The following is a 26,998-nucleotide window of genomic DNA, read 5'->3' on the forward strand; positions in this document are numbered from 1 at the left end:
ATGATGAGGCTTAATCAAAGTTGACAGCCACCACATGTGCGTATATCCATGTGGACATCGAAAGGCCAATACTAGAGCACACAAAGCTCATAGTCGAACCCTTGACTTGGGACAAGCAACAACATGTTTGCTCATGCTATGCAATTGTCACTGAAGAAGTCATAAAGGACATCCCAAAATCCACTGCTAGGGAATTGTGCTTGATACCCTCATTGAGACAAACAAGGAAAAGCTCAAAAAAATCAAATGAAAAGGGAAAGGACAAGGTAACTTTGTGCAAAAATGGTACTCCAACCAAAGTTTGGCAGCCAAAATTGGCCATCGACTAATGACACTCATCTTGCTCAGTAAACGAAAGCCCTTCGGTCATCAATACATGATCCCACATATGTTGCCCCAACCTCATTAAGAGTGTTGGCAACGGTCCATGAGGTCCAACTTTCTGCCACTATCCAAAAGCATCCCTTGTATGATAAACAGCTTGTAGAAGAAGATCTACACGTCACTAGCATGCTAGGAGTAGGGAGCATGGTACTTGATGTTAGTGCATATATCTTCTACCTCACTCATCTAGACCCTGCAATCCTAGATCTCTATGCTTTCCATCAATACAACCCTGACTTCTTCAATTGGTTTTCTCCAAGCCTCATGAAAGGAACCCTAAACCATCTCTTGGTTCTACAATAGAGTCACCCAAACCTCTAGAGTAAGAGAAAAACAGCTCTAAATACAACACCCACTTTGATAAGAAGAAATGGAGGATGTTCCAATGGGTAAGGACAAGAGTCTAGAGCAAATGCCTAAGCCCAGGAGAAACTACCAATGCAATCGGATGAGGGACTAAACAGAGGGGGATTAGCTAAAGAGCTAGACTATCTAAAAAGAGAGGTAGTTGTACCCTCACAACCTAGTACGGCTATTTAGCAGGCCGCCGCAGCTACGTCCCACAAGGACAAAAAAAAGAATGATGAGGCCCAACCAACTGCATCAATGGGGGCTAACCTAGTTCAGGGTCCTGAGTCTTTAAAGGTTACACCTCAATTGTCCAAGAAAAAGAGGAGAAAACAACGATAGTTGCAAGTGGCTATAGATGCTAAGAAGATTGAGACCAAGATTGCTGAAGAGTTGAGGAATAAAGCATCAAGTCCACCCATTGCCATCCCTCCTAAAAGTGGTGAAACCTCAGACGCATCCGTGTATTTTGATAAATTAAAGCAACCATTACCATCAATGGTTTCTTGCAATGCTCAATCCACTAACAACAGAACTTACATTAACCAATCACGAGTGGATACAACACTATCACAACAAGTTGACGAAACTATAAAGGCACATATAAGGAGAACCATGACACAATAATAGCAAAGTCTGAGGAGAAACATGAAAACCCCTAGGATAGGAGAAATCCTAGCATTGACCAATCTTGCTCATCTAGGCATGAGCCCCCACCTATGCTAAAGCTTAGGGAAACTCCGAGAACCTTGCATCAGGTAGCAATTGAGCAAGCACTCATCGAACATCAAAGTGTCACAGAGTGCTTGACCAAGTTGGATGCTAAAATCAAATTATTTGCATGTGCATATGTCCTTGCAAACATGGGCACATTCCCTAGGGAGCAGCTTGAGGAATATTTGTCATATTTGCTATCCTAGGAAGAGCAAGAATATCTTAACAAGCACTATGACAAGCTCCTACATGAATGCATGCAACTCATCTTTGACAAGAAAGCTGACAAACTATGCTTAACTATGACATTCAACAAAATGCTTTACCTACCAAATCTCTTAGAGATAGATCAATTAAAGTGACAATCACAGGGTCAAAGTCAATTTGCAAAATATTGGATTGAAAATCATGCTACGATGGCCAAAGTTGGAGCCCATTAGAGGAGCGATTGGCCAAATGGCGGTCTCAAAGCGACCCAACCTATGTGCTGCAAACTTCCTTTTGAGTATGGACTCGGGGTATGGACTTAGTTGGAACTATCCAAGAGAGCTCTGTGATTGATAAAATTCTCATTGAGGAGAAGCTACATGTTGCTAGTAGACTCAGACAAGGCACCATGCTACTCGATGTTGCAAAATATATGTTGTTAATGAGCAGGCTGCCACAATTACTAAATATGTATGCCACACTCTAGTACAATCCTGAGTTCTACAATTGGTTTTTATCCTCACAAAGTGACATGGATTCATGAACATATAAATAAATAAACAATGTTCTTTGTGACTATTTATCAGTAATACCAAAAGAAGCAAATCCAGCACACAAACAAGTAGTGATAATCAAGTGCAAGTGATATGCATCAAAGTCAACACCATGGGATTCAGATAAGTGATGTATTTTTTAGTTGCACCTATTTATTATGGTTGAAGCATATGCATGTACTCTCATCAGTTGCCAAGTGAATGTAGGAGGACAATGCCACACTCTCAACAATGACAAACATTTCTTCATCAACTAGGATTCAATTCGCTAGATGCTTTGTCTGTTATTAAATTGATTGCTTATTACATATTCTCTATTTAGTAAATTTATGTCAATAAATTAATGACCCACCTTTCTTTAAATGGTGATGATGATCTAGCATAGTCATGAGACCATTTAGAGACGAATATTCCTAGTGCATTACTCAATGGGGTGATCAAGCACTGTGACGGGGATATTTGGTAGCGACAGTACAAGTTATAAAGGGGGAAGGAAGTGTCTGCCAAGTGTAAGAGTGTACACAAGAACCAAGGAGTTACACATAAATGAAGATGGATTGAGTCCTAAGAAGAGGAAGTGCATTAGCATTGTGTATATGTATTTATGTGTGCATACGAGGACACCTGGGAACGTTTACTTGTGTGTAATGAGCATTGCATTAATTTGGGGCCATCCTCTCCCTTACAAGTCAAGGTTTAAGGTCTTTTCTCTCTTAATGAATTAAGAAGAGAAGTAATTATTTCACTTAAAAAATGAGAGAGGTAATTCTCTCACTAAGAAAGATGAGAGGCGATCCTATGGAAGTAAGGAGAGAAGTGATTTTCTATTTCTAAGGTCTAAGATGACACAAGCTTTTGTGGGAAGTCAATCTTAAGGTTGAGTCCCAAGGCAATCTAATGAACTCTCCTTATCTATGGCTCAAGGTGGTATCATGGACCATAAGTTAAGAGTAGAGTTTAAAAAGCTGCTTTTCTTAAAATAGACATGGTAAATCCATTTTTTAAATATCTCACGATGGAAATCCGATCTCTAAAATTGGCCTATTATCATTTTTGAAAACGACGAGATCTACAACTTTTGTGTTGGACGTTTTTCCTTCCGAGTAACACACAGAGAAATATTTCAAAATTTGTACTGCAGAGTAGGTCATGGAACATCCACATCTCGCATGAAGATCAACCTTTCCAATCTTGCTACTCATGTCTCTCTCCAAGAAGGGAAGCTCTTGGAGCTTATAAAAAGGGAGGCTCTCCTTGGCTGTGGAAATGGTGAAGAAAGCATCACTTTGCATGTATCCAAGAGGAGAAGAGAAGGAGCAGGTGCTGCAAAATCTCTGCTGAAATCAAGTTCCAAGAGGAGAAGTGGTGTACAAATCGGATGATGAATGCATATGTAGCGAGCGCCGGGTCTCCAAGAACAAAGAATTCTACTTTAAGCTCAAAAATCAAGAGAATGGACTTGCATGACATGAGGCAAAAAGACCAATTGGGTACAATCTCTCCCCATGCCTTGTGTGAGCTCTCCACAAAGCATGTATTTATAAATTTATTCATCTCAAAGCTCAAAAATAGCCCAATTCTACAATTAGCATGCTTTAGCTTTTGTGTTTGCTTTTGTCCAAATAAAGAATAAAGCAGTTGGGCAGTCCAAGAGTCGAGTAGTGCCCAAATACAATGTCCAATAATGAATATTTAAACCATGCGCCCATGTGCATATAAAATAATAGATATATGTCAAGTGCTTCAATAAATAAGTGTGCTTGAATAAATATTAGCACCATGTCTTTAATGATAAGACATGCACCCATAAAAAATGATAATTTCTTTTAAGTAACTTGAATACACACTGTCGCCATGTGCTTCCCAACGCCATCACCGCCTGCTCTACACATCAACTGAAGCATTCACAATTGTTAGAAAATAATAAAATTAAATTGACAAAAGTGAATACCTAGCAGTCTTTAGCTACAAAATAAATAAATAGGTTGGAACTCTGTCCTAACCTTAATTTAACACGAGTGCGCACTCTAAACTCATAAACATCCATTAATTTAAATATGTATTTTGTGGAATCACCCACTTGCACATTAAATTAACTTGACACCCGAAAAGGACATGAGTCCCCGTCAACTTTTTGCACAAAGAATCCACTTTGTGTATGAGCCCCGACAAATAAATATAGTTTTATGGAATCCACCGTAAAACCTCATCGAATCCACTGTGGAATATGCCTCCTGGCATCATACCCCCGGGGTGGGATAGCAATTCTCCTCAATTGCTATTAGCTCAATGTGGAGCGAGCAGTGAAGGGTAAGAACTTTGGTCATGAGCGTGCATCCATTGGGTCTCTTCAACAGGATGAGTTTTAAACTTTACCAAATATCTAGAATATCTACGACCAGTTCTAGTGGTCATATAATCAGTGTCTAAAATAGTTTTGAGTTCAAGGATTTCAATTTCTTCTTCTAACAAAGGAGGGTTTTCATAGACAGGGTGGACACGTAATTGTCCTTTAAAAGATCGTAACAAACTAATATGATAATTATTGTGGATTTTCTAGTGTTGGGGTAATTCTAATTTAAATGCATTGCCATTGATTTTGTGAATGATTTTGAAAGGTCCATAAAATCTAGGAGCTAACTTTACAGCAGGGTGTTTCTCAACACTTTGTAATCTTCTCTTTTCAAAGTGTAACCAAACATAATCATCAACTGTGAAACTCATAGATTTTCTTTTCTTATTAGCTTGTTTTGTGTATGATTGCTGGGCTTTCGCAATCATGTCTTTGATTTCAACAAAAATAGTAGCATGCATCTTGGCAATATCATCAGCAGCTTTGACTTTGTTTGACAATGAGATAACAAGTGTAGGCAATGTATATCCATAAATGGTTTCAAAATATGCTTTTTGTGTAGCTGTATGTGGGGTGTTATTGTATGCAAACTAAAGTAAATGCAAGTGTGTATCCCATGTTTGTGGTTTTGAAATTGTGTATGCATGCAAAAGATCGAAAATTGTACTGTTTGTAGCTTCTGTTTGTCCATTTTTTTAAGGATGAAATGCAGATGAAAAATTAATCTTTGTATCTAAATTAGCAAACAAAGTAGTCCAAAAATTATTTCAGAAATCTAGAATTGCGATAAAAAATAATAACTTTTGGCAAACCATGGTTAGTGAAAACAATTTTCAATAACAATTGAGTAGCTTGAGATGCAGTTAACGTTTTCTTGCATGGAATGAAATATACTTGTTTGCTAAACCGATCTACAATAGTCCAAATCATATCATGATTAGCTTGAGTATTAGGCAAACCAATAATAAAATCCATTAAAATATGTTCCCATGGTCATTTTGGAATTAGTAAAGGCGTTAACAAACCATATTGATTACCATGGTGTCGCTTAACTCTTTGACAAATTAAACATTCAGATACAAAGTTAGAAACATCAGATTCCATCTGTGGCCAAGAAAAATCTTCAACCAATGTACGTAAAGTGGAAATAATAGCTCTATGGCCTTGATATGGGAGACAATGAATTTTGTGCAATACAAATGATCTAAATGGAACAGTTACACAAAACCTTTTCTCATAAAACATAAATCTAGCAACATAACACTACAAGATATAGACCTTATAGCGACGTTTAAAGCGACGAAAATACAAACAATAAAATTTGCCCCCGTCATCGCAAAAAGCGTCGTTATTGATGATGCCATAGAATCGTCGTTATATGCGTCGCTATTGGCGTCGCTATATTTGCGACGCATATAGCGACAGTTACAGAGAATTTGCGACGCCCATAGCGACGCCAATAGCAACGTGAGCAGTAAATTTGCGACGCAAATAGCGATGGTAACAGAGAAAAAAAAAATTGTGGCAGGGCAGCAAGCTGCCCTGCCACATATAGCACTGTGTGCTGTATGAGAGCCATACAAAATAGTTTCTACACTGTTGCATACAAAGCGCTTGCAAACAAAAAGAATGTATACTGAAATCATAAAACTAATACATGAAATAAATACATGATCGCATAAAATGCGATTGGTACAATCATGAAACGATATCACTAATACATAGAAAATGTCTACATAGATCAGACGACTAAAAACTAAAGGTGTATGAGCTCTAAGGATCCAAGGGCGAGCTACAAATCCTCGTCCCCCGAAAGCTCGTCCCGTCGCAAAGGAGCATCAAACGGATTCTGCAGAAAAAGAAACAACATATCAATCCACCATACAATAATGCATTCAAATATCTCATGGTAACTACGGACAAGAAAGATGAGTGACTTACAGGGTTGCCGCGTCTATACAATCGGTCGATCAATGCCTTAAGACCGTGCCTCTCTGCATATCGAGTCTCAAGGCCTTGCGGATCGCGATTTGTAATGGAGTGTTGCAAAGAAAACAAAATGCTAACTGTTAGAAACATGATTGTCAGTACAAAGAATATCTCAAGAAAACAAATAAGCAAAACAAAAGAGAAACTTACAAAGTCCTCCAAATATGTCCTGTGGCCGCCACTCCCAAGATGATGCACCGATCCGGCCTCCATTCGTGCCCTCACCGCCTCCCGCTGCTGACTCCAACGTCCTGGCGAATCTGTAGCCTCCTCCCTCAGTCGGCGCCAGTCGTCTGCATCTAACCACTTGGGCTTTGGAGCCCCACTCTTGATTGCCTTGCGTGCGTCGGATCGTCTATGTGACATGTATGCACGCATGCAATCCATCATCCAGCCCATAGAGAATCTATCTACTGCGGCTGGCACTGGGAACTCCTCGTGCAAGGATGCTACTATGTAGTCCTTGCTCCCCTCCGGTATGTTCCTCCAATTATCTAGGACGTTGTGCCGAAAAACTTGTTGGCACAACTCCCTCATGCGAGCCATCACCCTCCTCCCCTCATCATTCATGATGATGGCTCCTGACCTACTATCTACTAGGTATCCATAACCCCTAGGAGTCTGCCTAAGATGGGCCCTCTCCCATCTCCGTCCATGCTCCTGGGCATATCCAGGAGACCCCTGTACATCCGGTGCATCGACGGGGGTACCCTCTCCCGGAGTGCCACTCAAAGGGGTGCCACCAAAGGGGGTGCCACCAAAAGGAGTGCAACCAAAAGGCGTGCCATCTGCCGACGGCTGCGCAAAAGCCGGAGTAACTGGAGTGGACGTCCCCACAAGTGTGACAAATCCTGGAGGTGACGCAGCTCCAGCTGAACAACGAGACGGAGACACCACGTCCGTGTCTCCACAGCAGCACCCCCCTGATCCTCCTTCAGTCGCAATCCCTCCCTTTGGCCCAAGTCGCGAGCATCGAGATCGTCTGCTCGAAGCTGAAGCATCTAATCGCGCTGAAGCAGATCTAGCAGAGTGCCCTGACGAAGAACGAGACAGCTCCTGGTCTGCCATCTCTCTGAATCTCGCGAGCTGATCTGGAGACATGCATGCCATCATGTCTTGAAACTCCTCATCGCTCATCCCTCGACTCATCCTGAAAATGTCGATACCTGCACAGATAAAAAATAATGTTAGAATAATCAATTTAAACTATACAAAGCACATTAATATAAATCATTTTTGAAAAATCCCTCTTAAAATGCATATCTTATCTACCTTTATGGAAGATCTGAACAACGAATTGGGTAATACAATTCTCCAAGAATGAAGTATTCTATGGTCCATGTTAATCTCCTGACACAACTCTGCATACACTAGAAGATTGATAGACATGTCACAAAAAAAGAACGAGTCTTCCTTGTTCTCAAAAAATTCTACGACTTCTGTATTTCCATCATTGTTAGCCGATGCGGGCTCTAAGCTTGCGGTGGCCTCCACCCCTTGTAATATCGACCCCTCTATTTGTATATTTTTTTCATCTATGCCTGAAACATCGCTTTGATCATATACTCTCGCACCTCGAGGAGTTGAAGGTATAACATACTACCATCGAGGTTGTCGGGGGTTTGGATAGAAGATTACCTGTTCACAAACACTTACAAAGCGAGTTCAAACCATTGTGACATAAACCATGTCGTATTACAATTAGCAAGCAAATGACTATTTGCACCTGTTCACAATGGGCCGGCAACACAAAGGTGTCACACAAATCCGTCCTTTTTTTTCGGAATCTATTTCAAGAAATCCAGATGGACCTCGTCGAACTGTTGCTCCAGCTCCTCCAAGTACCACTTTGAACCATTGCACATCGAATAGTATCATGGAAAAGCTACGGTAATCCACCTAATAATACTTTGCAAGTTCCCAAAATACTCCATCTCATCCACAACCATGTTCGGATCCGTTTCTCATCGCCGGCTCTCTTGCTCAAACCATGCCATGACACCATAGTCCATTGTGGAGCGCATTTTATCAATAGCTCCACCCGAAAATGCCGTCCGCGCGACCACGCTGCACTATATATTTTGTACTACACATTGAAACACTCAAATTAGATGTAGCAAGAAAATTTAGATATGACACATTCTAAACCCCTCATTACCTTTGGACTACATCCCCTCGAGAACTCCCACTCCTCCATTGAGACCTCTATCCCTTTGCTGGATGCTGCGGTCAAGGCTTAATGCAACCATCCTGTTGACATAAACCGCGGCATCTCCTCCATGCCTTCGGGATATCGAATCGGTCGGTGACGCGTACTGCGTCGGAATTTAGCTCGCGCTTCCTCTCGATCTTGCCTTGCAATCTGGTACTTGGCGAGCCACGTCTCCATGGAGGCATGGTGCAACATATAAAAGCGATTCACCTTCTCTTCCATTGATGCATCCATTCTTTTTTCTACCCCATTTCCAACCACCACATCTCTAGTTAGCCTATCATCATCCTTTAGCATCCATAGCATTTCATTGACTGGTTCCACCGTTGGTAGCCATTGTGAGATATGCACTAACACCTTTGACACCAACCAACCTTTCGCCATGCTACTTTTTGGACAAGCTTGTTGTCGCACAAAGCCTTTCAGGGTTTTCATGAAGTACTCCAGGAAGAACATCCATCGCGTATGGACAGGTCCAGCAATCTCCACTTCGTCCACAAGATGCACAAGAAGGTGAACTTGTATCGTGAGCATGCTAGTGGGCAGGTATTTCTCAAAGAGACAGACCGTCTCAACTGCTCCCCGCCTTGCGGATTCAATAGAGGACGTCTTAATCTCTTTCTGTGAGATCCATTGCACCAAATTCGACAACTTATAAATGGCCCCGCGAATTTCTGGAGTAAGGCATCCCACGATCGCAATCGGCAGGACAAACTGCCACAAATGAGAAAGCATTATGAATAATGGTCACTTTTCAAATTTCAAAATGTCCACGCTAATTAAAATCCATTCTGTTCACAAACCTGACATATCTTATGCCAATCATGGGATTTTAGCCCAGACATTTGGTCATCTTTAGAAAATGCGGACCTGAGAGAACGCATCATACCTGTCGGAGTGCGGATAGACTTGATTACTTGCTTCACAATGCGCTCTTCTTTGGTAGACAAAACCCAGGGAACACGAGGAAGCTGCACTCCCCCTTTAGCACTCGACTGCGGCCAAAGCGCCTCCATCTTACCTACCTCCTTTAAATCCATTCGTGACCCTATAGTGTCTCTCTTTCCTATGATGTGGTCCCATAGCAAGCTGCCCACATTCTTGAAAATATGCATGGGATCCAACAAGTGGTTGACCTGTAAGTGGGTCCAATATGGCAACTCATAGAAAACTGAGAACCGTCGCATTCCATTTGGATGTGATTCTGGGTTTACCATTTTCAGCTCATACCAGCTTGCAGCGTTCATACGTGCTAGAGGTCGTCCAAGAAAACCTTCCCTGAGTTCATGATCCTCCAGCAAGAAAGCGGGGTGTCCTTGATATACCATCTTCTTCATGGTTCATGACCTTCGGGAGTCTAACTGTGGCCCACACAATGGACATGCATGATAACCTGAGGTAACTAGACCTGTAAGGCGAGCCACGACCTAGTGAATACTTGATTGAATGAAATAAAATATAGATATTACCAGCGAGAACAAAGGTCTGCTCACCTGAGCACTCTCCCAATCCCGAAAAGTCATGCATCATCCACATGAGAATGGCTCGAATGTTGGCTGACCGTAGACCATCGCGTTTGCTCATATCTTGCACCGTGACCCCCTCCTCCCACAAAATCTTAAGCTCATCGACTAATGGACGAAGATACATGTCCATATTTTTTACTTTGTAGCGGCCCGAGACGAACAAGCTAAGGATGAGATGTCCTTTCTTCGTAGAAAGCCATGGAGGGATGTTGTAGTTGACAAGCACTATAGGCCACACACTGTAAGAAGTTGAGTGCAGACCGAATGGGTTCACACCATCCATGGCGAGACCGAGCCGAAGATTCCTTGGCTCTCGCGCAAATCCTGGGAAGGTAGAGTCAATGTGGCTCCATGCGTGCGAATCCACTAATATTCGTTGAACTCCATCCGTGGACCTATTCTGCACATGCCACGTTGTCAAGCTTGCCATGGCAAACATGTGAAACATGTGGTTTATGCAGGGGATGAGCAGAAAGTGTCTGAGAACTTTTTGAGGGATGGTTTTCCCTTGCAAGTCCTGTCGATAACTGTGAGCACCACACTTTGGACATGTCTCCATAGTCTCATATTCATCTCGAAACAATATGTAGTCATTGATACATGCATGGATGTTATTGTAGTCCATGCCAAGCTTCCATAAAACATGTCGTGCATCATCACGAGACTCAGGCATGGTATTTGCAGGTGGAAATATATGATATTTCAATAACCTGAAAAAAAATCATAAAACACCTTGAAAAAACACAAATGTTTGCAATAATACTGTTTTAAAAAAAATCAATGAAGCCTGTGTGCAAGGTACCTGAATAACTCAGTCACACTCGTATCACTCCAACCGTATTTTGCTTGCACACTTAAGAGTGCAAGCAATGTCCTCAACCGAGATACTCAGCACCCATCATATAATGGTATGGATGCTTCCTCTCTAAGCGGGTCAGATGTCTCAATATCCATGGGAATCAATGCATCGATCATTGCCTCCATCTCAGGCTCCAAGATTGTAGGCAGGTCAGAAAGGTTGTCTGTCTCCTCTGGCATTTACGGTATAGATGGGCCTTGCGAGTGGTCGATTGGCTCCTGCAATCCATCCATCGCACGTCCACGAACTCTTCTAATTGGCCGCAAAGGGTGCACTCCCCCTTGGGTTGAGACATCACCCCCCTGGATAGAAAATTTGCCAACAAGACCCAATCTTATTGTGTATGGTTTTCAATTATCTTGAGAGTACAATGCATGATTAATATTAACTTCAAATTACCGTTTGCTGAAAATCCAGAATCGCCTGATCAATGATCTCAGATTGAAACTCGCCAAATCATCGTAGGTGTTCTATAGACAATCGGCATTTTCGTCTAATTGCCAACTTGCATTGAGAGCAAGGACATGGGACACACTGCTTAAGATACATCTTGCGGTCTTAGCAATAAGACCTTCTTCGTTTTCCATCTTATCTACATTACAACAAATGAGGCTTAAATGGATAGCTTTATGGAGATGTACGTCAAGTTGCAAGTTGACCATAAATATTTCATTGTATATAGTAGTTGAGAGATTTTCCGATGTTATATCTCGGCCTTGTATCATGCTCAAGGATTTGTTTGTCCCGATAGATAATTATTTGTTATATCTCGACTTTGAGTATAAGTAATCCATTTTAAAATTAATGCGCGCCATCTATGAAATTTAATAACTATAGTAATAAAATTTATTTCAATCAATTCTACTCATAGTCATAAGACCTGAGAGAAATTATCCTATACTCAATTTAAGGGTTTCTTCTTCTATAACAATACTTTTGGGTTCATTTTGATGAAGTACCGTAATGACCATTAGCTAGGGTATCATTTTCTTTTAGTCCTTCCGTTGACTAGTTGGCATGATTTCTAATTTGGCATGCCTATAAAGTTAATACAAAAACAATGAATTATGCATATCACAATTAGATCCCCTACTTGGATATTATGAAGGAATTGACCATTTTTAAGCCATCTTAAAGAGTCACCAATGTACGTGGCCCATGGCAAAGCACATTGCATACTATTATCAATAAGTCTATTATCTTAAATTTCCTTTCCCTCCCTCTCCCTCTCTTTCTCTCCCTCTCTTTCTCTCCCTCTCTCTCCCTCTCCCTCTCTTTCTCTCTTTCTCTCTTTCTCTCTCATTTCCTCTCCTAAACAAGCAAAAAAGAAAGTGATTCAAACAACAAACAACCAAACCCGTCGTGAGAGAGAGAATGCACTCTCTCTCTCTCACCCTCACCCTCTCCCTCTCTCATTTCCTTCCCCTCCCTCTCCCTCTACCTCTCTTTCTCTTTTTCTCCCTCTCCCTCTCTATCTCTCTTTCTCTCTCATTTCCTAAACAAGCAAAAAATAAAGTGATTTAAACATCCTCCAAGCAAAAGGGAGAGGGAGAGAGACAATGCACTCTCCCTCTCTTTCTCTTTCTATCCCTCTCCCATTTCCTTCCCCTCCCTCTCCCTCTCGCTCTCTTTCTCTCTCATTTCCTCTCCTAAACAAGCAAAAAATAAAGTGATTTAAACATTAAACAAGCAAAAGGGAGAGGGAGAGAGAGAATGCACTCTCCCTCCTTCTCCCTCTCTTTCTCTTTCTCTCCCTCTCTCATTTCCTCCCCCTCCCTCTCCCTCTCCCTCTCCCTCTCCCTCTCCCTCTCCCTCTCTTTCTCTCTTACTCTCTCGTTTCCTCTCCTAAACAAGCAAAAAAGAAAGTGATTTAAACATTAAACAAGGAAAAGGGAGAGAGAGAGAGAATGCACTCTCCCTCTCTTTCTCTTTCTCTTTCTCTCCCTCTCCCTCTCTTTCTCTCCCTCTCTTTCTCTCCCTCTCTCTCCCTCTCCCTCTCCTTCTCTTTCATTTCCTCTCCTAAACAAGCAAAAGAGAATGATTTAAACCTTGAACAAGCAAAAGAAAGAGAGAGGGAGACTCACCAATGAGATATGGCGAGCGTGGGGTGGCTTCTCTTTGCAATGAGGGCTCCTCCTCTCCTTCGCGAACAACGGTGGTGGCGGCGGCGGCGGTAGCAAGTCTTCTTCCTCTTCTTCTCTCACAAATCCTTCACTCTCTCCCTCGCTCTCGCTCTCAAAAGTCGAAGCAAAAGAAATGAAAACCGCGCTCGGGTTTTGGCCGCGTTTTTTTCCCTACGGCGTCGCTATTTGCATCGCAAATGCGACGCAAATAGCGACGCCGATATCCACCGTCGCTAATCGGCGTCGCTAATTGCCCAATTCCTTGTGGTGTAAGACAATGAATCTATTGGAATCCAATTATTTACAACTATTTTATTCCAATCAACTTGAAAATTGGGGTCTTGATCATAGGTATCTTTCATAGGGATAAATGAATCAAAAGATATCACAAAGATATTATGAATAGTTGGTCTTCTACTCAAGGCAATATCGGCAACAACATTTTCTTTTCTGGGTTGATATTGGATAAGTGGGTGGAAACTTTGAATAAAAGCAGCCCATTTAATATGACGGACAGATATTTGTGGGGGCTGAATAAGGAGATGCGTGATACTTTGTTGGTCAGTTTTGATCATGAATTCAGATTCCATTAAATAGTGTTTCCATTGTTGTAAAGCTTGTATTACTACTAGTAATTCCTTATCATATGTAGAATACTTGAGTTTAGATGGTTTAAGTTTGCAGCTAGAGTAGGCTATGGGATGTGAATCTTGCATAAGGATAGCTCCTATTCTAGACCCACTAGCGTCAGCAGTGATTACCAGGAAGAATGGTCTATTAAAGTTAGGTAGTTGTAACACAAGAGCATGTGTTAAGGCATGTTTCAGTAAATCAAAAGACTTTTGTTGATTTTGAGACCAATGATACACAATACCTTTCTTTAATAATTTTGTCAAAGGTAATGCAAGCAATGAAAAAATTCTCACAAATTTTGTGTAAAAACTAGCAAGACCTAAGAAAGAACGTAATTCATGCACATTTTTAGGTATTGGCCAATTCAAAATTGCTTCTATCTTTTTAGGATCAACATTAATACCTTTAGATGAAACAATATGTCCTAAACATTCAATGTGGGTTTGGAAAATTTCACTTTTTTCCGGATTAGCATATAATTGATTCTCTTTTAATCATTTGAAAACCAAGGATAAATTTTCATAATGCTCGTTTTCATTTTTATTGAAAACCAATATGTCATCAAAGAAAACAATGAGACAATGTTGATGCTTCAAAAATATGCAATTCATCATACGACTAAATGTAGTTGGTGCATTAGTTAAACCAAAATGTATAACAAGGAATTCATAATGTTTGAATTGAGTCCTAAATGTAGTTTTGAAAATATCAGATGTGTCCAGTTGTACTTGATGGTATCCAGATTTAAGATCTATTTTGCTAAATAGTGTAGCCCCTTGTAGTTTATCCACGAGGTCGTCTACCCTAGGGATTGGATATCTATTTTTGATAGTGATCTTATTTAGGGCATGATAATCAATGAACATCATATAGGTATTAGTTTTCTTTTGAACTAATAGGATAGGTGCACCGAAAAGAGAACTACTTGGCCTAATGAGTCCTCGGGTTAACAATTATTCAACTTGGTTTTGAATTTCTTTCTATTCAATTTGATTTTGTCGATAAGGTGCTTTACATGGTGGTAGAGAACCTGGTATTAAGTATATTTTATGATCTTCAAGATGTGTAGGTGGTAAACCACGTGGTAAGTCAGCAGCAAAACAATCTCTAAATTGTGAAAGAAATTGTGCATGCCTAGGATGCATTTGATTTTTCTTAACTTCAATTTTTGATCAACAATAACCCTGACTTTTGAGAATTCGGTGGCAATGCCATTCTTTGACACCATGTGCCCTAGGAGGATGCATCCATGCTTCACCCAAAACTGGCACTTTAAGGGGTTCAAGGAGAGACAACATAGGTGACACCACTCAAAGACTGCTCGGAGTTTGTCTAGGTGTTCTCTCCAGGTCGAGTGAACACACAAGTCATCTACGAAGACTTTCAACTCTTTGCGAAGCATGTCTTTAAATATGGTGCACATGATGCGTTGGAAGGTGACAGGGGCATTAGTCAACCCGAAGGGCATGACTATGTAAGCAAAGATGCCCCACTCAGTGGTGAAGGCAGTCTTATGCATGTCGACAGGATGCACTTGCACCTGATTGTATCCCAAGAAGCCGTCTAGAAAACTATAGTCTTCCTTGCCAGCCACTCTTTCAAGCATGTGCTCTATGTACGGCAATGGATAGTTGTCCCTCTTAGTAGCAACGTTCACCTTCTTATAATCAACGCACACTCTGATTTTTCCGTTCTTCTTCACGACAATGACTATGGGCGATACCCGGTTTGTGTGCTCAATTTCATAAATGAATTATGCTCTCATCAGCTTATCAATCTCTTCCTTGACCACGTGAGCATGTTTTGGATTCATAGGGTATGATTGCTACTTGGCCGGCATAGCATCTAGCATCATGGGTATGTTATGAGTCACTACACTCCGATCTACCCCCTTAAGCTCTTTTAAGGACCAAGCGAATATGTCTATGTACTCTCGCAAGAGAGCGACAAGACCCATTTCCTCTTCCTTAGTCAAATGATCGGCAATGAAGATTGATCGAGGTGTCTCCCCTTCTTGGGCTAGGTTCACCTCCTTAACCTTGGCTGGCTCGATCGGTTCACTTGTTTGCCATTGAAATTTGGCACCCAATAGGATCACTATCCTATCCCCTTTCTTGAATTTCGTAAATCTTTTAAGGAGATCCTGCGGTTTTCTGTGTTCTTTTGATTGTGTCCCTGGGATGTTTTATCCTTTCCTCCTTAAACCATCTGTGCCTCAAGTGGATGAGTAGGTCCCTCTTGGTGCGTCTGGTCTTGGCCGGCCTAGATATCTCTGGGTCGCTATCTGAACTTACCTCCTACTCAGAGTCAAACTCCCCATCTTCGCTAGAAGAGGTGGTCTCCTCTGGTGGTTGCAACTCATATGGTGACTCTATCCTAAGAACTAGTGTCGTACCGGACTGGGCTAGGCCTGCTTGATCAAAATCTATGGCTCCTACATGTTCCAACCAAGTGCGATCACAATCGATGAGCATGACCCCTCACTCTATCCTGAAGGCACTCTTTTTTTACGGCTTGGAGTCTTCCCGTATTTGTTCTATTTCTCGTCCCTCAATGTCGTATTCTACAGTATCCATCTCACCCTCGCTTTCATCACTAAAAGATTAGCAGTCTTCGTATTCGTCATTGGAGTCCTCTTTGTTAGACTGCTCATCGTCTCCTAGGTCTTGGTATATCTTTGGTCTTTGATCGGGGATTAGGGCCCAATTGTACATGAGGTTCAAGTCATGCACCTCGGTCCATTGCCACTTGGATTCATCTAAGAGATCCTGGAGTGGTTTGAAGTTTGCTACTGGGTTGCCAGCTAGCTTGCCCATTAAATATTCCAGAATCTCCTAGAGTTTTCTCTTGTTATTGGGCACTTGCAAGGTGTTAGGTTTAGGTCTCCCCTGAAGGGTTCTTGCCATCATACAAATTGGTACGGAGGGTGTGTCTTTAGACTTACTGATTGTCTTGATGGCTTGCTCGTATACCTCATGATCCGAGAATGGCAGGTCGATTGTAGCAAGGACATGCATCCAATCTCTCTCATCCTCTGGGCATGGAATATACTTAGTCAAGGTTCCATAGGACTTCTTGACTTGAGCATTCCCTTTAAGCATCCCAGAGATGGCATCCAAGTCGGCTGGTGAGGTCTTCTAGGTGTCCATGTCTACCCTCACAGCGTCCGTTCTATTGACAAGAGGAAGATTAAGTCATTACCCCAATCTTCGATGACTCTGGCATTATGCATCCAGGGTCAGCCTGATAGGATATCGTAGTCCACACCCTTCATGACTATAAAGTTAGTCAATAGAGAACTGGACACCTGCAATTTTCACTGGCCAAATTTTTAGCACCCCAAATGGTTTCACTCTCATACCATTTGCTAGTGTGACATTGAACTTAGCAGTCTCAATAGGTGGGTTTCCCCAAGTCTGAAGCACTTGCATGGCTAAGCACACTAACCCTCGCTCCCATGTCTACGATCCCCTTTCTTGTTGTGTCGCCTAGGGCTAGGATTGGTAAGATTGCATGCATCTTGGTGCCCTCCCAGGCGACATTGTAGAGGACAAAGGATGAAGCATGGGAACATGGTCTGGCTTTAAAGGTCATAATTTTGTTTAAATCCTTCAATAATAATTTTTAAATGGTTAATCAAACTTAAAAGTGATTTCTTTAAAATGGTTTATTCCTTTCCATTATTGAAATGAAAGAGGTAAAGGATCTTGAATTTGCCCCTCATAGGCTGCAACAGGGTTCTGGGAGGAATTTGGATGGAAGGGAAATCAATCGCACTTATTGTGGGGCTATGGTATGATCATGATCATGATGGTGAGTAGATAATGATAGGCTATGAAAACAGTGTTGTAGTGCTATGTGGAAGGAGAGAAATGATAAAAGAAATTTTGAACAAAAGGGAAAAGCCACAGGCCATGGCAGGAGGAAGGATAGGGAAATAGGCATTTTGTCTTGCTGGTGCCCACTTCCTCTTCTTCCTCATCCCATTGTGCATCTTCATGTTTTTATTTTCCTTTCTCTTTTAGAGATTTTCATCTCTCTTTCTCTCTCTCTCTCTACACGATTTTTTTTGGAAGTTGCTATGGTATGTCTATGTATGGAAGGGATAAGAAGGCTGCCATGGAGAGGGAGGAGCCCATGTTGCTAACGGAGAAGAGGAGAAGGTTGTGGATGACGAGGCAAAAGAAAGAAAGAAAAGAAACACATTGTTGTTGTTGTTTTGTTCTGCTTCTGCTTCTTCTTCTAGTGAGATGTGAGCAGGTGCCAACAAGGATCCATGTCCTACTTATCTTTTTCTCTTTCATATTCTTCTTTCTTCATGGACACACAGAAGTAGGGTGTTGAAACCCTCTGCTTGGTGTCTATGCCCTTTGATGCCTTCTCTAGAGGAGTTAGCTGCATGTGCAAGGGTGGGAAGTGTAAAAGTAGAGGTGTTGGTGGAGGAGGATATTGTCATGGCATTTGGCTTGGGGCATAAATATGTGTTTCCAATTATTACTTCTTCTTTGTTTGGTTTGATGCATTTGTTTCCTTTTATTTCTTTCTCTCTTGGCCTCAATGCCATGATAGTCACAATGTTGACCAAGCTCATTATTGCATGCATTTTGCGTAGGCGGATACACACAATGCCAAAAACGGTATTCACAACATAGCTCTCAAGAAGTCATCAATACCAACATAGATTCTCTTTCTCTTGTCTCATCTTCTTCTTCTGTTCACAAGAAGCATGTGTCCTCCTCTTGCTTCTTCTTCTTCATCTTCATAAAAAGACCTGAGTTGTCTTCCTCTTCTTCTCCTTCTTCACAAAAAAAATTGGTCTTCTTCTTCTTCTTTATCTTATCCTTATCCTCCATCTGTTGACTCATCATCAACCCATCCCTTATCTGTCATGTATGTTCATTTAGTGGAGCTCTTATTAGTGAAAAGCTTAAAGACTTATCATTAGCATACATCCTGGTGTAGAGGGAATGTTTGGCATCCTCCTTTGGAGGATGATGCTTTGGAATCTCACCGTTTACAGAGTGTCTTTCATAAGTCTGATATCCAGCCATTGCAAACTCAATTGTTGAGCTATATTGTTGATCATCCATTTTTTAATGATTTCTTTTTCCAAGCCCATTATTTTTGTTGTTCTATTTATCTGTTGGATCCTACTGATCTTCTTTCCTATTCTCTCATGTCCTATCGTTTTCCTTTATATGTTTCCCTTCTTTCTTCTAGCTCTGGCACTATTCCTCTTTTATCCTTTACTCCTGTTGGATTCCCTCATATTCATATTTTCACTCTCTATCCTTTTATTGCTAATCCTATATCGTCTCCTATTCCTTCTGAACTTCCTCCTATTCCTTTTGTTTTCTGTGCAAAAACTCTCTAAACATTTTTTCTTAATTCTCTGTCTTTTCCATCTTCTTTATCCCTTCACTTACCTTCACTTTATGATTTGTCTTATCCACCTTTGCAATGTTCCCCTCTCATTCCATTACCATCTCCATCTGATTCTATTGACCTTCCTCCACAATCAGTGCTGGATACACTTGGATATGGTGATATTCTTCGCAGAAGGTGATGGACGTTGCATGATTCTTTGATAGGACCAGTGTTTAATTGGCCTCTTATTCCATGGTCCTGGGATACATATGCTACATATTCGACTTCTTATCTTCATTTTTCTTGGGTGCATGTTTAATCAAAGGATACTTCTATATGCCTTGCTGCTCACTTTTGTTGGTATCTTGCTTTTATGCATCAACAGTCTCATTTGAATACTCAAAAGAGTATCCCATAGCTGCTCATAAACCCAAATGTGGACATGATTGTTGCTCAAATGGACTTCTTATATTACTTTGCATAGTCTTTCCTACCAAGTTCCTTATTTGATGGAAAGTATGTGTTGTTTACAGTTGCTATAGAATGTACCTCAATATTTTGTAGGCGAGAATAAAGCTCTCGAGCATCTCAAGCTTAGCATGATGTTTATAAAGAAATATATTTGTCCTACTTTGAAGTGAATCCTTTTCCTTATTGTATCCTCTTTTCTTAGTGAAAACCTTTTTCTGTGCTCTCCATTTTTGGCAGCATGTGCCATTTAGACTACCTGGTATTGTGTCTGTGTGAGTTTTGTGTATGTTCTCTGATCTATTTGGTGTGGTGTATTTATCCTCTTATGTGGAGTTGAAGGCAAAGATGGACCTAATTACGATGCTGATGGATGGTGGCTCGTGATTCTATCTGATTGATGAATGGACACAACATTTTATATCCTTTACGAATTTGTGTAATATTTCTACAACAAAATATTATGACCCTAGATCCCGTGCAAAAGCAATTTGAAGTAATCTCCCACAACAAGAAACTTTGGCCTAAGTGCTCCATCCTCACGTACTAACAATACCAGCCCCCGCATTGTGCATATGAAACCATGGCTTGAAACCACAAACCATTGAAGGAACTCCCCTTCAAGGGAAAAAGGGATAATCAATAATTGCAAATTTCTTTATGTAAACTCCCTCTCCTTCCCCCGTTGCATGGTGGGGAGATAGAGTGTGTGTATGAGCCTATGGAGGGACATGGGGAGGAGGGCATGCGACTACCACTTGTGTGGCCACCCCGACACCCCCCCCACCCCCGCCTTATATGAACCCCTCTCCCAAACTTCAAGGGGGGGCATCGTCTGGAGTTGTTGTCACCGTCGAACTGCTACTGCCATCAAACTGCCCGCACCGCCAAACTGCGCCACACCGTCAGGCTACTGCCACCGCCAATGCCATCATCATCATCATCCTCATTCAATTCACCATCATCATCCTCACCATCATCACCCATTTCCTCATCATCATCACTCATGACATCTCTGTGAGTTAGAAGCTTGAGAAGCTTCTATTGAAGCTCCTCTAGACCAAGTTCACCCACGGCTCTCGGTATTTATGGACCGTGTCCTCTAAGGCCTATTTCCTGTGCAGGGAAAGAGATCTCGGGCAATAGTAACTTCGAAACTCATAAAGGGAGCCAAGAACACCGTATTGGGAAATATGGGAATTTTCCATAAGTTTGGGACTCATGGTCAAATCTTTAGATTTGGCATAACTTGAACACTATAACTCCAAATTGAGCGCTCTATAGCTCAATAGATTCCATTTTTCAAGCACTTTCCAATGATAGGTCACATCATATAGTTTTGAGAAACTTATGGGCATGTTATCTGGGTGCCACCTTTTTAGAACTCAAAAAATGGGAATTGGGAGATTCCCGAATTCACTAATATTGCATTCAAGGGAGAGTTTACTGAGTCAAAATTTACTTCGTCAATGGCTCCTAAGCAAAAGTCGAGAGGAGCGCACGCGGGAGCTTCCACCCCAAGCACAAGAGTGGACAACACCCCGTTATTAAATGCCGAGGTTTCGAAAAATATCTTTGCATGGAAAGGATGCATAAAGCATGTTTTTAATTTACATAGGGAAACTTAAATGCATTGGAAAATTTATATACTTGTTTCGATTTAAAAAGTTCAGTTGCATGACGAGGCACTTGCATTTGCTTGCACTTCCATGGTCAAGGGTAGTTGCATTTTTGAACATATGATGCATAAGCTAAAATATGCAATTTCTCAAAGGCTTCCTTGTTGCATCATGCAAAGGTTAGGGCATATAGTACAGGATGCACTTATGTAATAAATACTTGGCTATGACATGTATATAGGATAATTGTGGAAGGTCATTACATGTCAACTAAGTAGTTGCAATGAAAGGAAAAGGTTTATGGTCTTTGACAAAAAAAACATATAGTATGAAATTTGCATGCAATGATAGTTACATTTAGGGTTGAGTTAAGCTATAAAGGAAGGATTAAATCAATGGTGTATTCATTGGTATCCGATCATGAAGGAATGACGCATCCATGCATGGAGTTCTTTTATCAAAGTTTGAAATTGGGAAAGGATGCATCTTCATTAAAATACTAAAGCTTTGAATTCGATGCATAAATGTAGGATCTATAAGAACATCTATTTAACCTTTCCAGTGAAAGAGATCTATTTGAGGCTGATCTAACGCCATATTGGGCAGATGACATAGTCCACGTGCTTGAGCATGGACTGCCTGACTGACCGATAAAAAAAGCCCAACTTAGGCGATTAATCCTTAAGATCCAGCCCTATCAACTGATTGCAGGCCAACTCTATAGGTTGGGGCAAGATGGATTGCTGCATAGATGTGTTTGCAAGCATGAGATGCACGATGTGCTCTCAGAGGCACACAACGGCATTGCTGGAGGGCACTTTAGTGGGGATACGACAACACGAAAGGTATTGCAGTCTTAATTGTGATGGCCCACGCTTTTCTGCGACGCAGCATGATTTGTCAATCAGTGTGACGAGTGCCAACAGATGAAGGTTCCGATTAGCTCTGAATGTCAATCAATATCATATAGGGCAAGAAAAAGAAAGATCATTGTAGATCCCATAGTTGCATAAAGGCGAAAGGCCTATGGTCTTGAAATTGCATATTCGCATGGAATGATACATCTCATAAATCTTGCCATTACTTTCATCTTTTAAGGAAGGTACTTGCAAATTTTAGAGAAAGTATTTGCATCTCTAAAGGAAGGATCATCTTTATTCGTAAGATAGTTGAATCAATTAAGTAAATCGCATGTAATTTGAGTAACTCACATGAGATTCATAAAGGTGTGAATAGTTAGCGTACAATGATCACCTCAATATGCTAGGTTGGGTTAAGTTATGATAAAATTCTGCTTAGTATCGCACTTAGGATGCCAATTTAATATTTCTTATCTTAAAGGTCCTACCCACATTCACGAAATGTTAGGATTATCTAAACGCCCGTGTAAGAATGATCTAGGGTTCTCACCCTAAGGATCAGATGACCAAATGATGGACTTTCGCAAGGAATCTAGGGACCCTAGGGCCAAAACGTTTATCAACCTAGTAGGGTTAGGGTTTTGGATTGGGTCAATAGGACTCCCAAACCCTATATCTTGATCAAAGGTATTCTTGATCAAGAAATACTGTATGATGAGTGATATAATCCCACAAGTTAGGTACTAACACCTATCTTGTGCAACATGCCTGCAAGGTCCTATGCTCTTGTGACTAAATCACAAGTTAGTACCGCTACACCTTAGACCAAGGTTGGCGAGTTCTAATTACAAATTAGTTTCTCTGAGAATTGAGTAGTTGCCCTACTACAACACTCCCTCTTGGGAGCTGATTTGTCAAGCTTAGAGCAGTGGTGAATTTCCAAGAAGCAATTTGACCAACCAAGTTAGGAAGACGGGGTTGTCTAGGAGCTATTCAACTATAATATAAGGAAACCTAAGGTAGTGACAATTTGGGTCAACAGGGTATAAACCCTAACCCAAGGAAAAAGGGTAAACAAGCAACCCAGCTTGCTAAACCTTTGGGATCTTGCCAAGTCGTGAATGATCTAGGATCGAATGCTGAAAGTAATCGAGGGGAAGGAATCACACCTTAGCAGTTGGCCATACGAACGACCACTGGAATGCTCATGATTGTGCACTTAGGTGCACTGTTTGTACTTCTTTGCTCAAGGAACTAATTCAGGAAAAACAATTAATTCTTCTGGTTAAAAGCTTGGAGGGAGAGGCAATATCACTTACCTCTGACTATCTGCCTGACCCTATCCAAGGGGGTTGTTAGCCGCGCCGAGTACGTGGACCAAACCCACCATTAGACACCTCTCCGTGGGTGCTACTTGGAGCAGGAGGACACTTGGGTGCTAGGGGAGGCTCTAGCCATAAATTCCTTACCTCCGGATCCTGCACAAGAGGCCAACGTGACTCAAGATGGGATCTCGAGGCCCACATACTAGTCAACGAGCGGAACTTGGAATAGCAATCCCTAAGGATTGCTGGGATAGCCTTCGGGCAAGATATTTGATGTATTCCAAATACTATGATAAATAAAGATCAAATGTTGAAAAAGGAACTTGCTTGACATTGTTTTTTTGTGTTAGTGCCTAAGTTATGTGAATGAACCAGTGTTTAATTGGTTAATTAAGGAAGCTATTTTTGCTTGTCAAACTAAATGTTGTAGGTAATTAGATAACTAAGCAACGTGAGGAAAGTGCGGTGGACGTGACTCTGAGTCCGTCCTACGGAAGGGTGGTCACGGTTAGCTAGGAACTTTTCTTGAAGGAATTGATAGTGAAGTAGCAATGACCTAGAATCAACAGAGTTAGAGTCCCAATTTATGTTGTTTTAGGGGAACGGAATGGGACTATGCCTTATGGGCAGAGAGGTCGAGCTTTGCATCCCTCTCGTTTCCCATTCTCCTTGAACCACGTGCAGTATAAATCCGCTTTGACCCTGACGTTTCTGCGCAAAGTGGTTCATCTGGGGCTCAACGCTAGCTACTTCCTAGAAACTTCACTATTAGGAAAACAATGATTCAGGTCGGGTCCTAAGTGGTATCGGCCAAATGCTTCCGCTTCGTGGCAGACTCAGGAAGACCTTGATTACAAACCCCGTAACATTCCTTGTGAGTGCCGGGCGGCGCTTTCTAGACTCTCTTCCCGATGGGTTGCTAAGACGTGTCCTACAAGTGGATAGGGGGACACGTTACAATTTGTTATAATTTTCTACTGTTTATAAGATGTGTTAATGGATAAAGGGTTTTCCTTTTGATGTATTCTTTATTAGATATAGATTATAAGTTGGGGTCGTGGATGGGTGGTTTATTCAAGATACTAAAGAAGATCGAGTTGAGCTCTTTAATGAACTTGTATTCCCTTTTTCTTATGTCGTGAGGACGCTCCCTTATTAAGTGTGGGGATATGTTGAGTGTTGAAATGACTAGATTTTTTTGCCAATTTTGGTTGATTTTTGAGTCCTGAATGGTTGATTTTTGAAAGATTTTGAGTGATTATTAGTTTTTTTGGAAGTGTTTGAGTGTTTTGGATGATATTGATTATGTTTTGGAAGATCATGATGATTTTCAGTAGAAATATGAGGCTCTGTGATGTTCTGATAGGTTTTGTTGAGGTTTTGATTGATTCTATTTTTCTTCTATATGAAGCATGGAGTAATGATTGATGGAAGTTGAGAATGTTTGAAAGCTCAGTGAATGATTTTGATAGTTTAGAATGGTTTTAGTATGAGTTATGAGGTTGTGATGCTTTCTATTGACCTTCTGTAAACCTTCTCTTGAGCTTTTGTAAACCCTCCGTTTCTATTCTGTTATGTTCTGTATGCTTCTATACGTGTTCTGTGGAATGTATGTGTGACTTTGGAAAATTTTTCTAGCCTTGGAAAGAGGTGAATGTAAGTTCAAAAGAGCTCAATAAAGTGGAAGAAGTAGCTGCTGAAGACTCAAGAAAAGACTGGAGTGAAGTGGCAGTGATGAGCTGTGAGAAGTCACTGTACTGGCCCTGGTGACCTTTCATATCAAACACACCTTTTGGAAGGGGCATCCACGACCAAAGAAAGATTGTTATGAGTAATTATTGAGTATTGTAGTGAGGAGATGATGTACTATTTATTGAGAGAGAAAGAGAGAGTACTATTTATTGTAGTGAGGAGATGATGTACTATCACATAGTACAATGAAAGACTGTGAGAGAAAACTATGAAGACAATGAAGATGAATACTATGTGATATTTTTCCATTCAAAGTGGTGTTTCTTTTGTATTATCTTTGTTGGTTGATGAATTCCATGAATAATATGAAGAGAATGATGAATTTTATTGAAGTTAAAGCCGTGGGAGAATTGTTTCTATGATGCATCATGAAGATTTCTTGCTAGTGGTATTCTTTTCCTTGTTGTGGTTCTCTAAAGAATGAAACAAAAGATTATCGATGTTACAAGATAGATTTTCTTGCAGTATAAACTCCTTTTCCTTGGTGTTTCTCTTGGGGCTCCATGTTTTTTTTGTGGGAGGGTTGTTGTCACAGAGATGGCTTGTAAATGGATAGGCTATCCATAAAGATAAACTCCATATATAGTACTGAGAAATCCATAGTAATATTTCCTTAGGTCACCAACCAATCACATTCCAGTGCAACATCTATGGGTCCCATTTCCAAAGTAAGTAGATTTACTTTTGCTTCATAATTTTCAACCAACTATAAATATACTTGTGGGAATATTTGAGAGTTGATTTCTTCTATACCATTTGCTATTTAAACTCTTATGGGTTGTTGTAAATATATGGAAAGACAATTGAATCTATCTATAACTAACTTATTCACAAAACTATGTGTACTCCCACTATCTATCAGGACAAACACATCTTTTCCATGAATATTATCATTCATACGAAGTGTATTGGGCTCTTAGAACCTATCTAAGAATGATGGAAATGGAATAATTAGTGATAGCATGTGACTCATCATGAATGCCTCCTGGATCAAAAGAAATACTACCACCCAGATCAAAAGGGAAGGTGTCAGCAAGATCATAAAAGTATTCTTGCCCAACTTCCTCTTCAATATCCTCATTTTTAGTGGTAGTCACAAATGCATTGGCCTTATCATCGTCATCCTCCTAATCCTCAAAGACTAACATACTATGGACCTTGGCTGTTGCATTCTTGTATACACACTTTCTTGCATGATCCACTGTATACTCCCCCCCACATTTGAAACATAAGTCTTTTTCTTTCATTTCTTTGTAAACACAATATTAGTGAGTTTGGGAATCTCCCAATTCCCATTTTTTGAATACTAAAAAGGTGGCACCCGGATAACATGCCCATAAGTTTCTAAAAACCATATGATGTGACTATCATTGGAAAGCAAAAAACAGAATCTATTGAGCTATAGAGTACTCGATTTGGAGTTATAGTGTTCAAGTTATGAAAAATCCAAAGATTTGACCACATGTCCCAAACTTATGGGAAATTTTCATATTCCCCAATATGGTGTTTGTAGAGGTCCATTGGAATAAACTTGTTCCAAAATAGACCGCTCATGATAAGTAGGCATTGAACCTCAAAATGAGATAATACTCTTCCAAAAGGTGGTTGAGAACTAGTGTGAAACCGCTCATGATAAGTAGGCATTGAACCTCAAAATGAGATAATACTCTTCCAAAAGGTGGCTGAGAACTAGTGTGAAACCTTC

The sequence above is a fragment of the Lygodium microphyllum genome, chromosome 1 (genome assembly GCF_053477565.2).
Source record: "Lygodium microphyllum isolate KBCC chromosome 1, Lygodium_microphyllum_v1.1.10, whole genome shotgun sequence".
NCBI classification, from domain to species: domain Eukaryota; kingdom Viridiplantae; phylum Streptophyta; class Polypodiopsida; order Schizaeales; family Lygodiaceae; genus Lygodium; species Lygodium microphyllum.